The 12,479-nt window shown below is 40.7% G+C and overlaps 1 protein-coding gene across 4 annotated transcripts in view; it reads left to right on the forward strand.

Annotated features, from left to right (window-relative positions):
* The window catches only part of lpp (LIM domain containing preferred translocation partner in lipoma), a 187,391-nt gene that overhangs the window by 28,271 nt on the left and 146,641 nt on the right, over positions 1–12,479 (forward strand). For all 4 annotated transcript variants that reach the window (XM_084921774.1, XM_084921777.1, XM_084921775.1 and 1 more), the window contains one exon: positions 4,020–4,064. The gene's annotated coding sequence lies outside the window, so the exon portion shown is untranslated. The remainder of the gene's footprint in view (positions 1–4,019; positions 4,065–12,479) is intronic.

The raw sequence follows: 12,479 nt of genomic DNA on the forward strand, positions 1-12,479 counted from the left end.
GCACTCACATAACGCTCAGCGATTCTCTGCGCGATCAACCTCTCACATGTTTAAGCTTGCTGCAGGAGAGTTCACTTGTCATGTTTGCATAGTAAGCTAACGATTGATAAGACGATGTCAGAGGAATTGGTGCGCAAATTATCATCACTCACCAATCAGTGCTGTCGCTCTCTATACACAGTTCGCGCGATTGCAAAGTGAAAGCAAAAAACAAGCGCAAATTCAAACGCGATTTCAATATGTCACATGTTGACAGTGGCTCACCGATGCCAATGACATAATTACCCAGCTACATTTCCGAAAGAATGCAAAAGCATTGACATATATTTTTCCTTCCTACGATAGCCCGACGGGCAGGGCAGAGATAGATTTTGGTAGCCCGACTGGAAAAATCGCTAGCCCCGGGACGTCGGGCTAGCGATTTTGCGAGCCCTGTATCTGATTGAGGAATCACTCATCTTTGGAAAAGAGAGTTTATTACAGAGAAATGGCTCTTTCCAAAATAAAAGCTATACTATACGCTTCTTCTGGGCTATATTCTCAGCAGCATATTAAACATATCAGGTCCCCATAAGGAGAATCATGTGCTAACGGCTGTCTAAATGACTCGGGTAAAGTTTGTAGCATGCGTGCTTGTTGTTTTTGTCTGCTTCCACTTGTCTTTGCACTAGGATGATGTCAGCGTAAATGTGCAGTCATATTCGTTGTGTTCCCGCTAGTGCTGTCAGCGTAAATCTCGTTGAAATGACGTTAACGGCACAACACGGCAAATCTCCGTTAACGAGCTACCGCGGATCGCCCCGTGCATGGGGCTGGACGGCCAACACGTTAACGAGCTAACTGCGCTAACACACTAGCTCCCACCCATGTAATTGAGCATTGCGTGGCACATCCAACATACTGTTTTACTTTAGTCCATGACGCACTTACCTTCAGGGTCATACGTCACATGAAAACCAAAATAGGTCCAAACGCCAGATCTGAATGAGGGTGGGGGAGGTTCAATTTGCCATGTTGCAAGGAGAGCTTAACTTCTGTCTCGCTAGCTTGCCCTGCGCTCAGTGAATCTGCGTTCGACTACTCCGCCTAGGCTGCACTGTCGAGCGCAGATTCACTGAGCGCTCAACACAGACAGCATCGTCAGAAGGAAAGTTGATAAAATAAATTACAATTTTTGTATTGTTCGATACATATGCGTACCGAACCGAAAGCACTGTATCGAACGGTTCAATATCGATACGAGTATCGTTGCACCCCTAATATATATCCACACCCCCCATTCCCAGCCCCATCATGAATACAATGTTTGGGAAACTGTAAAAGTTTGAGAGTAGTTTTAAAAAATTTCTTCTTGGACAGATTTGGAACAGCTGCTGTTTCCTACTGCTGCCTTACAGGCACAGAGCTCGTTCACTCTAACGTTGCTTTAAATTCTCTCAGTTGGCCAAGGTTGGCAACGGACAGCAACACGCACACACACCCGTGAGCAACTCTATCCCGTGTTTTCCACGATTTCTGGCCAGATCACATTTCCTGCTCAGCTGGACATTTCCCCAGATGTCTGAGCACAGAACGTGCTGGACTCAGACACTCAAAGATCAATCAAATTTAGTGCCCAGGTCTCAGGCCCTCTACTACTCAGAAAGCCTTCACAGCCATTGGTCAGACGTTGGCGCTAACGCTAGTCCAGGTTTTCATTTTTTTTACCTCAGGAAATCTGGATGTGGCCTCAAAAGTCTGTTTGTGTTACACACATACTCCTGTAAGTTTGTGTGTGTGTGTGTGTGTGTGTGTGTGTGTGTGTGTGTGTGTGTCGAGCTGCAGAAAAATAATATTAGCACTTGCTAAACCACCCTGGGTAAATAAAGGTATAAATAAAGAATCCAAACCACAAAGCAGTGGCATGCAACTTAAGTTGATGGTAAGACAAGCAAACAGGAAGTGAGGCATATTTTCTAAACACTTAATAAGGTCCCAAGTTAGCTGTTACTTTCTCAGTCAACATTGCGTGTGCAGATAGCACAGTAGTTATTGTGTGTGTGTGTGTGTGTGTGTGTGTGTGTGTGTGTGTGTGTGTGTGTGTGTCTGTGTAAAAAGGGTGGCCTTGATGGGGATACTTGGAGGAGAAAAGCTGAAGATGGTGTTATAAGAGAGTGGCCACTTTTCATTGTTTGGTATCTGTAGAAGAAAATGGGTCAGGGCGGTGAGCTCTGAAATATTCTGTCGGCATGCAGCTCAAAGATTCGAGAACAACAGATTAATTCTTTGCTTTCTTTGCACTGGCACGTTGACAGAAGGCTAGCTCACACGTGCGTCAGTACTTCAGCAGATAAATTAGAAGGCAAGGTACACGAAGGAAATATTGGAAAATACCTTTGTAATACACAATTTTGTGGATTGATATTTAAATGACCGATTGTCTGCTTTTTTGTTAGCGACAGGGGTTGGATGATTGGTAGAATATTTTCACATCTGGCAAAATCAGTCAGCAGGTTTTTGATTTGTTTTTGTTTTTTTTAAAGGAATTTTTTCATTTGAATTTTTTTTTAATGTCCTTCTTGAGAATTCGTGAAATTGTACTCACAGCATTAGTTTTTTTGTTTTTCTTTAACATCCCATCAAATATTTCACTCTTGCTTGATGTTTAATGGTAATACTTATACATTGCTAGACACAAAGTTGGTTAAATAATTTTTTTTTACCATGTGAGCTTCTTTTTAATGTGGAAAGTTTCATAAATATGAACTAAAACATGCAGCAGACATCCATTATTTCACATATATTATTACATATTATTATGAAGTAGCTGCAGTTTGTCATGTTTATTTTCCCTTGTGGTGGAAGGTTTTCATAAATATAAAGCATGCAAGTTTAGTTGATGATAATGTATGTGTGTGTGTGTTTGGGGGGTTGTTTTTTATAAAATATACCAAGGTGCTCAGCAGTAAAACTCCTAATTAAAAGTGAAAAGTAAAACATTTTGGGGGATAAAATTACTGAGTACTTTTGTTTGCATTTTGAATAGGCTCAGATTGTCAGACTGCATGGAAAGACTCCAAAATAGAGCTTGTTCATCAACATTATTTCCCTGGAGAAACGTCCTCAGCACCTCGTCTGCTGGTTACTTTCCATCCACGCCCGGCTGCAAAAAAAAAAAAAAAAAGATCTCAAAATAGGAAGCATATGCTAGAACAAGGAACGCCACGTCAAGCAATACCCGTTCCTTAACATTAAGACGGCGTACAGAAACTGGAGTGAGGTTGAGAAAAGACCTAGTTGTCAATTGCTTGTTCTCAAAACACGCTACAATACTTGCAAAAACAGAAAAAGTAAGTGTGAAGGAGGCATGGATAACGATTCCCAAACTGGCGCCCACCAGTAATTATGATGCGAGTACAAAGAGATTTTTGCCATTCTGAAGGGAAAAGGGGAGTGTAGGTGTATTAATTCCTGTTCCTTCCTGCTTCCTCGACTTGGAAGTTCAGATTTAGAAAAATAGCCCCCCTCCCCTCCTTCAAAAGGAAAGAAAAAACAAGAACTGTCACATTGACTGACGCCAATCGTATGTAGCATCTGTGTTCCCACTACTGCTCCCTATAGTATATGCCACACTGTGGCAATGTGGGAAACTGACACTGTCAATTTATCAGAACAAAAGCATTCCTCAGCAAGAGAAATACACATCTTTGGGCCCTGGAGACAAAAATCATTCCACCCCCACCCTTACCTGCATCTAAACAGAATGTAGGACATTCACAACACCAGAAATAGAAATTTCAGTCACAATTATCATTTTTGAATTTATCCCCTGCAGTCAAAAGTTAGTGTTTAACTTGAGGAGTTAGAGAGAGACTTTAATGCCAACTTTTTTAAAGTAAACAGCTGCATGAAAGGCGATGTGGATGGATTCAAAATTGGACCATTTCAGTTTATTTCTTCAGATCTTTTCTTCTTGAAATGATTATTTATTATTTGCGACAAACTTGTTTTTATATATGAGGTGTTTGTTGTTTTTTCAGGTGTCTGATCCTGTAGCCCCCGCCATCACTTTGTGTCAAATTTGGGTAAGTACCCGACCTAATTTTAACTCCTCTTCCTCCTCTTCTAATGTGTTCACGGACCAGACAGGCTTCCATGAACGCTGGATGTGTTTCCATACAAAGTCTGGTTTTATTTCTTTTATTGCCATACTTTAGGTCGGGCATCTTACATGCATATCTACAGGAAAACTAATGCGATGCTTGATTGGTAGTTAATGCGGAGTGGCCGTTCTGTGTTTGTCACAAGTACACCAAATTTGGAGGTAGAAAATTTTAAAACATGTACATTTATGATTAAATAATTTGCAGCTTTTTTCAATAAATGTGTAACAAATTCTAGGAAGTTTATTAGTTACAGATACTTGTGTATTATTCAAGGTATTTGCGTCATTGAAAATTGGCTTAAGGGTGTTCCCGTGATGCAGTCTTAATTTAGTTAGTTAGCCTCGGTGAGGAGAAAACAGATCATGTGTTTTAGATATCAAATGTGGGAAAAATCGGGCTCCTTTTAAAAAAAGTGGAACTTTGTCTAGTTTTCCACTACTCAGAAAGATCACAAGCCTTCAGCTTCTGTGTGCTCCTATTGTCCTGCTCTGAGCCAAACCCTGCATAGGAATTTATTTGTGATCGATTCTGATCTACAGCGAGGTTACATGGATACCTGGGAAATTTTCTGCAGGTGTGTCGTGACTTTCGACTGCATTACTTCAGCCTGAAAACAACGGTCACGTGACTCACTGTGGTGTTGTAAACAGCAATAAAAACATCAGTAAAATTATGAAATTACCTTAATTTTACCCATCCAGATCATCATGCTTTGTGTTGTTACAGTCTCCATACTACATACTTCATTATGTAATTATTTTTTTAATGAATTCATTTTTGCTAATAATGTGCACAATTGCGTTGAGTTAATTTTTAGGTGCATGAAAATGTTGAAAGTGTGTGAATTTAATTTTGTATGTTTAAACAATGTAGAATTTGATCATTGGGTCCTTAATGCAAGGAGTCTTCACCCTGATATTAAGTGGTTTGATAAAATTCTTATGCCACAGGAATTTATCTGATGTTCTCTCGTATATCCTCATGACCACACATGTCTTGAGGGAATTTCTTCACATCAGTTCACTTGATGTCAACAATGAACTGATAGATTCTGGTGATCAAAACACAACAACATGACTCCATGACGAAGGATTCAGTATTCACGTGGACATCAGTTACCGAATACCTCACTGCTTTCCAAATTATTATGCAAATAAGATTTTAACGTCATAAATATTCAGTTTTTTGTTTTCAGTTAAACTCAATGACGGTATTGTGTCTCAGGCCTCTTAGGATCACTGATATAATTTCATAATTAGTGATGTCATAATTAGTTTGCTAGGTGAGCCCAATCAAAGGGAGCCTAGCATGCCACAGTTTTCAAACAACATCAGAAAGAAAAAGGATCTCCCTGTCGCAGAAAAGTGTCAGATGCAGTGCAGTGCCTTGGACAAGGCATGAAAGCATTAGATATTTCACGAAAAGTTTAGTGTAATCATCGTACCGTGAATGAATTTGAGGCTGATTCAGAGCACAGAGGGGTTTGTGCAGGTACAGGCATAATGAGGACGGTTTCTGCCAGACAACTTCATCGGATTAAGAGAGCAGCTGCTAAGACGCCATTACAAAGCAGCGAACAGGTATTTGAAGTAGCTGGTGCCTCTGGAGTCCCACGAAACTGAAGGTGTAGGATCGTGTAGTTGTGCATAAACCTGACATTTGGCCATCCCTAAAAAATACAAGCAGAAACAGCTGCAGTGGGCCCAGAAATACATGAAGATTATTTTCAAACAGTCTTGTTTACTGATGAGTGCCGTGTAACCCTGGATGGTCCCGATGGATGGAGTAGTGGATAGTTGGTGGATTACCAGCGTGTTCCAACGAGGCTGCAGCATCAGCAAGGAGGTGGCGGAGTCATGTTTTGGGAATGAATCATGGGGAAAGAGCTGCTAGGCCCCTGTAGGGGTGTGAAAATAACCTCATCAAAGTATGTAGTGTTTCTGACTGAACACTTTCTTCAATGGTACAAAAAGAAGAACTGTGCCTTCCGTAGCTAAATTATCTTTATGCATGATAATGCACCACCTCATGCTGCAAGTAATACCTCTGTGGCATTGGCTGCTGTGGGCATGAGAGGATAGAAACTCATGATGTGACCCCCATCCTTTCCTGACCTCACCCCTATTGAGAACCTCTGCAGTATCCTCAAGCAAAAGATCTATGCGGTTCGGAGGCAGTTTACATCAAAACAGCAGCTGTGGGAGAAATATTCTAACATCGTGCAAAGAAATTCAAGCAGAAAATGTTCAAAACCTCACAAATTTAATGGATGCAAGAATTGTGGATGTTAAATGAAAGAAGGGGTCTTATGTTAACCTGTAACTTGGCCATGTTTTTAACTGAAATAACTTTTGTTTTCTTCTAATGCTGCAAATTCAACAAATTACCATTTTCACTTCTTTACAACCAATACATTTTTCAAAACTCTTTTGTGGATAATAATTTGGAACAGTGTAAATAAGATTTGAATTGTGCTCTAAAATATTTTTTTTCATTACCTCTAACGGGTGGAGGCAGATGGTTGCCCTTCCTTGAGCCTAGTTCTGTTAGTTCCTTCCTGTTAAGTACTTCCTTTCCACTCTTGCCAAGTTCTTGCTCATAGGAGTTTGTCTAATTCCTGGGCTTTTCTCTGCATTATTATAGGGTCTTTACCTTATAATATAAATTGCCTTGAGGTAATTGCTGTTGTGAATTGTTGCTATATAAATAATATTAAATAGAATTTAATTAAATGGGCAACTATATTCCTCTTTCTGATCTCTAGTTAACATCCTTCTTTGGATTGTGATCTTTTTGTGGAAATGTGTTTCAAATTTGGCAAAAGTGCTCAGACTGAGAGAGAGGCCTCAAGAAATGTTTTTTGTTGATGTTTTTGTGACATATCTTGAGTAGGGATGGGTATCATTTAGGTTTTATCCGATACCGGTGCCAAACCGGTACTTTTGAGACGGTGCCGGTGCTTAAACGGTGCTCAAACCGGTGCTTAAAGAATGGAGAACACAAACTTTGTCCAAAAACCTCTCATGTTTAGCTGTTTTTTTTGTAAAAAGATAACAATGTTAGCCTTTTCTGCAGCTAGAGGGCATATATGGTATCACTCTTGGCTGGAAGCAGTGCTTAAACAATGGAAAAAACACAAACTTTGTCCAAAAACCTCTCATATTTAGTTGTTTTCCACTTTTTCTTTGGTCATTTTAGCCTTTTTGGCCAGGGTGAAGGGAGTATCTGCCATCAAACAAGAAGACAGCCGCATAACTACGACGGTGTTTGCTAGTTCACCTTACAGGTATTAATGTAATAACGTGGTTAGCATATTCAACGTAAATTACACACGAACAACATTAAGCTACTCACGCAGAGAAGAACGGCTGCTGCTGCCATCATCATCCGTCATCATTTCTGCTACACTGGCAGGGCTAGGGGCCAGGACTCTACTCTTCGGGTTTTTGGGGGATGTTGCTAATTCTGGGTCCGATAACAGGCACCACACCCGCAGTAGGTACGGTGCATTTCTCGGCTTTAAAAAAACCCGCTATGCGTCGCCAGGTGTTTCATCAGATTCGAGGTGTTACCTCCTTTGCACAGTATCACCTTAAAGCACTTGTTGCAGGCTGCCTAGTTTGCATGCAGCCAGACTTTTGACCGCTTCGTCTTGGACATTTTTAATCTGTAGCTCTGCTTTAAAAGAACATACGTACCTGGGCCCGCCTACTATCCTTGGAAACGTAAAATGATTGGCTAGAATCTGAAGTGTATCACATCTCAGGGAAAAAAAAGCACCAAAATGTGTGCTGCTTTTCGGTCTGGTTACTACTGTTTATGTCAGAACCGGTGCCCGATACCGGTACCCATCCCTAATCTTGAGTATTAGTATACACGAGTTACAATTCCATTTAATAACCATTAAGGCCCATAAGCCTAGAGAATGGTTGACATTGGTCTCGCAACTACTTGTTGGAAACCACCTGCCAACCACTGGCTGGAAACCATAAACCAACAGCTGGTTGGCTACCCCTGTTTGAAAACCACTGGTTTCGAGGGTTAAATATGTAATCCATAACCAGTGGCAAATTGTTGCTGACGGCAATCTCTGTTAAATTAATTGCTAAAGCCCCTTTCACACAGGCCTAGAAGACCGTTCAGTGAACCTTAGGCAACAGTTGCTTGCTAAGGAAAAGTGTGTACAATGTGAATGGTTGGCAAGTCATTGCTGGTAGTTGCAAGTAGTCCGTAGGGAAAAACTGGTCGTAGTGTGGTTTACAGCGCTGGACCACTGGTTGTTTTGATTGTTTTGGAAAGTGCAGGTTGCAGCTGTAAGGCACAGCTTTGTTTTTGAAGCTCCAGGTCTGGCACTTTTACAGTTTCACTAAAGCTCAGAAAAGCGTGAGTGTGTGCAGGTAAGTCGTTGTATTACATGTAGACTACGAGTGACTATGGCTGCAGGCAACCAAAGCAATCAAAAGGAGGTTTTTGAGGCACCACCCTCCTTGCAAAAATGTTTCAAATCAAAATGATGAGACCTGTTGTTAATTAAGTGTTGTCACAAAGTTTTTTGCTGCTCATTAAGTATGCACTTGGTGTATTAGTTAAGGCCTACAGTATCTCTTTGTCTTTATCTCCTGATTAGCTGCCTCTTTGTTGGCATTATTTCTGATAAGCTGCTGAGAACTCCTTTAACATCCACATCAAACTTGTGTTTCTGTCTTCTGATAACACTAATGGTTGTCGCTGTAATTGATTTCAGTCAGATGCAGTTTATTGATTGATCAGTGCTTCAGTCACACTTCTGTGTCTATAATCCCAGTGGAGATGTGCAAGCCTGACTCCCCCCCCCCCCCCCCCCAAACCTGTTGCTTGAATTGTTTTAGATTACCTGAATTCACTTTTAAGTCACTTTACTTCTATTAAGCAGCGAATACAGTTTCACAGAAATTTCACAAATCGTAAAAGCAGACGTTAAGATAAGCTCTGAGGTGTCTGTGCTTAGCAAAGCATGCACTGTTGTTGAAAATCAAAATTTGATATATTTTTGAAACAGATGGCAAGGAGCTCATGTGGGAACTTGAGCTTTTCTTCACTGAATATGAAAATGCTGAACAGGTGGTCCAAGAAGCTTCATTCCCTACTGCAGCTTTCATTAACTGACTTTCATTCTTCTAGTAATAATACGCTTATTCTGGCCCTTAGAGAGGGGCAGACAAAAAAGCTGCTGCTTTTTTTTTAGCTAAGAAATGGAAAAAATTGAGGCCTTGGTATATAGTATTAGACATCAGCATCACCCAAAATCATGTGACACACGTGCAAGATTTTTAATGATCTGATAAGCATCCAGAATGTGTTTCATTTGCTTCATAGTTGTGTTTCCAGGTCTTTTTAGTGGTTATGTGAAATACCTTGCAGTGGGATTTGTTCTACAGCTGGTTCTCTATCACTCTGCATAGGCAGAGCTGCATAAGTCCCACCGATTGTGATTGTTCAGCACAGAAGCTGTGCAAACAGAAGTATACAGGGAGTGCAGAATTATTAGGCAAGTTGTATTTTTGAGGAATAATTTTATTATTGAACAACAACCATGTTCTCAATGAACCCAAAAAACTCATTAATATCAAAGCTGAATGTTTTTGGAAGTAGTTTTTAGTTTGTTTTTAGTTTTAGCTATTTTAGGGGGATATCTGTGTGTGCAGGTGACTATTACTGTGCATAATTATTAGGCAACTTAACAAAAAACAAATATATACCCACTTCAATTATTTATTTTTACCAGTGAAACCAATATAACATCTCCACATTCACAAATATACATTTCTGACATTCAAAAACAAAACAAAAACAAATCAGCGACCAATATAGCCACCTTTCTTTGCAAGGACACTCAAAAGCCTGCCATCCATGGATTCTGTCAGTGTTTTGATCTGTTCACCATCAACATTGCGTGCAGCAGCAACCACAGCCTCCCAGACACTGTTCAGAGAGGTGTACTGTTTTCCCTCCTTGTAAATCTCACATTTGATGATGGACCACAGATTCTCAATGGGGTTCAGATGAGGTGAACAAGGAGGCCATGTCATTAGTTTTTCTTCTTTTATACCCTTTCTTGCCAGCCATGCTGTGGAGTACTTGGACGCGTGTGATGGAGCATTGTCCTGCATGAAAATCATGTTTTTCTTGAAGGATGCAGACTTCTTCCTGTACCACTGCTTGAAGAAGGTGTCTTCCAGAAACTGGCAGTAGGACTGGGAGTTGAGCTTGACTCCATCCTCAACCCGAAAAGGCCCCACAAGCTCATCTTTGATGATACCAGCCCAAACCAGTACTCCACCTCCACCTTGCTGGCGTCTGAGTCGGACTGGAGCTCTCTGCCCTTTACCAATCCAGCCACGGGCCCATCCATCTGGCCCATCAAGACTCACTCTCATTTCATCAGTCCATAAAACCTTAGAAAAAATCAGTCTTGAGATATTTCTTGGCCCAGTCTTGACGTTTCAGCTTGTGTGTCTTGTTCAGTGGTGGTCGTCTTTCAGCCTTTCTTACCTTGGCCATGTCTCTGAGTATTGCACACCTTGTGCTTTTGGGCACTCCAGTGATGTTGCAGCTCTGAAATATGGCCAAACTGGTGGCAAGTGGCATCTTGGCAGCTGCACGCTTGACTTTTCTCAGTTCATGGGCAGTTATTTTGCGCCTTGGTTTTTCCACACGCTTCTTGCGACCCTGTTGACTATTTTGAATGAAACGCTTGAATGTTCGATGATCACGCTTCAGAAGCTTTGCAATTTTGAGACTTCTGCATCCCTCTGCAAGATATCTCACTATTTTTGACTTTTCTGAGCCCGTCAAGTCCTTCTTTTGACCCATTTTGCCTAATAATTATTAGGACGTTGCCTAATAATTATGCACACCTGATATAGGGTGTTGATGTCATTAGACCACACCCCTTCTCATTACAGAGATGCACATCACCTAATATGCTTAATTGGTAGTAGGCTTTCGAGCCTATACAGCTTGGAGTAAGACAACATGCATGAAGAGGATGATGTGGACAAAATACTCATTTGCCTAATAATTCTGCACTCCCTGTATAAAGTTATTTACATTTTTTAAAAAGTAGCAGACACGGTTCCTCTGTGGGTCCTGAGCAGGGGTTCAAGTGGGAATTGGCTTGTGGGGGGAACCCCAACATTTGGAGAGGTGGTGCAGTGTTGGGTAAAGAATGGCGCAGAAAAAATTTGTTTAATAATTTGTATTTTTAGTGCTTTTAGATTTTCCTTTCTGGACAGGCTGTTATCATCTGATGTGCTGCTGTTTTGAGATTTACTGCTCTTTGTGGATTTAGACAACTGAATTCAGCGAGATAAAAGCAGATGTCGCATGAGCTAATATGGCTCCTTTGCAGTCCCTCGACACAAAGTATAAAAGGTAGAATGTGGTGAGTGAAACTAAACACTAACGGCTTAAATTGATTTCCCTTGATCTAACCTTGTGGTGACCTTTGACACCAGAGTTTGCTCCGCACGGTTCCTTACGGTGCGTCGCTGTAAAGTCTACTGCACTACTGTTAAGTAGCCACTAAACTGGCCAGTATAGTCATAAAACATGCATTTTGAATAGCACAAAATGAACAGATATGACTTTTAAAAAAATGTATTTACCAGATAACTTCATCAATACATCATGTAAACTGATTTTAAGGAAACAAAAATCGTAACTAGAATATTAAAATGCTATATATAAGATCTCAAAGGTTGTATAGACTTACTCCAAGATGTAGTGCTTTACACATTCGCCTGTTTGATTCTGGGAGGAGACACGAATCTCAGGAAAGTCAGAAAATCTACCAAATTGAACATTTGGAGCTACCCGCTGTAGTGACCCCGTGGGAACGAGGGAGGAGCCAAAACTAGCTTCTTGATCAAATGTCCCTTAGCTGAGCACTCCTTATTTTTGCAAATGATCTCTCATCCTCTGCTTTCTTCTCTTTCTTTCATCTTTCTGTGTGAAATAGTGAAAGATGTGAAGTTGACACACAGAAAATAGAGAAACTTTAGCTTTAGTCAGCTGACAGATTCAGTTTTTCATTGCTGAGATCTGTTGAGCTGTTTGGAAAGTTGCATCTGAAATGATCAGCTACGTTACTATGGTCACGCTTGCTCCTCTTCAGCAGAGCGAGCTACGTGAAGAAGTGCCATGAACGTATGACTGGGATAAGTTTAGGGTGTAAGAGCCTTGGGGGGGTTTATTATTTTCTGATTTGTTGAGTATGATTGTGACAGAAGCAAATCTAGGCTGCTGATTACAAAACATTAACAAGCTTTATATTATTATGCATTAAGGTGTCTG

This window comes from Perissodus microlepis, chromosome 23 (assembly GCF_051167445.1).
Source record: "Perissodus microlepis isolate ML-2025 ecotype Zambia chromosome 23, ASM5116744v1, whole genome shotgun sequence".
NCBI classification, from domain to species: Eukaryota; Metazoa; Chordata; class Actinopteri; order Cichliformes; family Cichlidae; genus Perissodus; species Perissodus microlepis.